We start from the raw sequence: 2751 nt of genomic DNA on the forward strand, positions 1-2751 counted from the left end.
ATTGAGAAGAATTGGGTGAAACATTAGGTTAAGCTTAACCGCAAGTTAACCAGATAATAAAAAACTGGGCCTGAAGCTGCAAAAAAAGGCTGTTTTAACGTACCGACATAACCAAGCTGCGAAAAGTCAAATCTCTTGACACAAATGTTGAAGAAAAGAAAAGAAACGAGAAACCGTTCTCCTTTTCGTTGAATTTCTTTTCTTTTATCGAATGCAATTGTTGAGAGAATGCTCTTAAAAGCGATTGGAATAGAAATCCGATATTTTTATTGTTGTTTCTTCCTTGTAATTAATTCTTTATTCCGTAAACAGCTATCATCGGATTGTCCGTGTCTGTCTATATTGAAACATAAAACCATTTCTAATTAAAATTCATTCTTTTTGTTGCTTTTTTTACTCGCGTCTGATCGTGATTGATAACGTAAGAAAATTAAATATCCTAGGCTTCATATAAGTAAGTCATCCAAGTGTTAAAAATTAACGATTGGATTGGGGACAATCAGATGATTATTATATTATTAATATACATATATGTGAAAAATGATATGTATTCCCTCGAAGCCATACTTAAAACGTAAAATTTAAGTAATAAGAAAATCAACATATTAAATTCCCTACTGCTTACATTATGGTCTTTATTGTGATTGACTCGCTTACTGTTTAAGTCTTACGTCTTAAGTTTTTGTATATGCCAAACGACCTTAAAGGAGCTCGCACACACCTTCCGTAAATCCGGATCTACAATAGCTGTTTTAAGCCTTAAACTATAAGAAATTGATCATCTAATTCGAGAAGAATAATTGATTGTGATTCGTCCATTCTTTATGGCTTAAAGCTTAAAAATTTTCATGTGCCATGGCCTTTAGAGCTGCCACAGACAAAATTTTTATAATAATAACTTCGCTTTTTACAATTTTACGATTACTACGACTTTTATGTATAATGGATCTTATTTAGGCTGTGTTCCAAAATTTACTGTCATTACTGAAAATCTATATATAGTTTACATCACGTGCACTATAAATTTTCAGTACTGGCAGTAAATTTTGGAACATAACCTGAGACGGATAATGACTGACGGGTATCCCTTTCCTTTTCTTTTGCTTAAATATTTGATTATCATGTATTTAATATTTAAATAGTCTGTTAAGAAAATAAATAAAATATATGTCAAATAAAACATTTTACATATGTATATTATTACAATATTTGTTACCTAAAACACGCTACGTAATTTCAATTCAAGTTTTAAATTTTAAATTTTCCATAAAATATTTCAAATAGCAAAATTAAAGAGATACTTCTATTTACGTTAATTAAAATTAAATTGCTATTCCTCTTTTTTTAAAAGTATGAATTTTAAATACTATATTTATAATTTTTATAATATTTAATTTGCTCGTCTAAAAAAGTATGTGTTTTTTTATGTATTTCTTAAATTTGAGCGTAATAATCCAAATTAATTATCCTCTTACATATTTGGATTATGACTTAATTTAAATAATATTTAAGTCATTTAGAATTGTAATAAGTATTCATTTTAGTGTTTGGCAGATATAATAAATTTTACTTTGATTTAATATTTTATCTAACATTTATTTTAATTTTGATTTTAATATTTCTTTTTAATATAATATTTTAATACTTTTAATATTTTTTAATTTCTTTTCTTTCATCTTTATACTGTGTATAAAAGATTTTAAAAGAATTAAATTTTAGGAAAATAAGAGAGAAGAAAATAGGTAACTAAATCTCTAATTAAGTCAATTATATATATGCTTTTAACAGAATCATTAATAAAAAATCGATTTTAATTTTTTTAGAAAATATATCACTAAAATTAAAGTTAAATCACAAATTACAGAAATAGAATAGTGTTGATAGTAGTCCAGTTGACTCCTGTCATTCATCTTGAGTTCTCTGCAGTTATAGAACTCAATATCAATTGTCGCCATAATGATTTAAAATTAATGCGATGACCTGCAGATCAATAGTTCACTCAGGAAGCGTAAGCATCACGTGATGTTACACGATTTTACATATTTGGCTTTCGGTTCTGAAGGTACGGCTTTAGTTTTCTACGAAGCACATGTCCTTACACATCTCCTTTCCACAAGTGTATCTATAAAGTATGTATTATGCATATTTGTGTCATAGTATTATATATATAGGTACATACACATACATACATACGCGCGCACGCGTGCGTGCGTGCGTGCGTGCATGCGTGCGTGCGTGCGTGCGTGCGTGTGTATGTGTGCGTGCGTGTGTATGTGGGCGTGTGTGTGTATGTGTGCGTGCGTGTATGTGGTGCGTGCGTGTGCGCGCGCGCGCGCGCGCGCGTGTACACACACACGCACGCACACACACACACACACACACACACACACACATATATATATAAAATACATTTTTTGCTTCAATATTTAATAACTTGGTAAAAAAAGTTACATAATAATTAGCAAGTACAACATGAATAAAAGGTAAAGATTCACTCTTTCTAAAACTATAATCTGCATTTTGCATGTGATTTTTAATTCACATCAAATAGAATTTTGCAAAATCTGTAAAAAATGTTTAGATCTCACGGATCTTTATTTAAATCGCTGTATATCTTCATATAATATCAATAAAATAAAAAAGTAGAAATTTAAAATAATTTTCTAATGTAATATAAATAATTCGCATAAAAAATGAGGCAGTTTCGCGCTGCGCGCCCATTTGGCGCGAACCACTGTGTCTCTTGATATA

At 29.7% G+C, this 2751-nt stretch overlaps 1 protein-coding gene across 1 annotated transcript in view; it reads left to right on the forward strand.

Annotated features, from left to right (window-relative positions):
- The first annotated feature begins 2090 nt into the window (after positions 1-2090).
- Positions 2091-2751, forward strand: part of LOC108691477 (acyl-CoA synthetase short-chain family member 3, mitochondrial) — a 29235-nt gene continuing 28574 nt past the window's right edge. Inside the window, exon 1 of the mRNA XM_018199235.1 lies at positions 2091-2129. The gene's annotated coding sequence lies outside the window, so the exon portion shown is untranslated. The remainder of the gene's footprint in view (positions 2130-2751) is intronic.

This window comes from Atta colombica, unplaced genomic scaffold, assembly GCF_001594045.1.
Source record: "Atta colombica isolate Treedump-2 unplaced genomic scaffold, Acol1.0 scaffold47, whole genome shotgun sequence".
NCBI classification, from domain to species: Eukaryota; Metazoa; Arthropoda; class Insecta; order Hymenoptera; family Formicidae; genus Atta; species Atta colombica.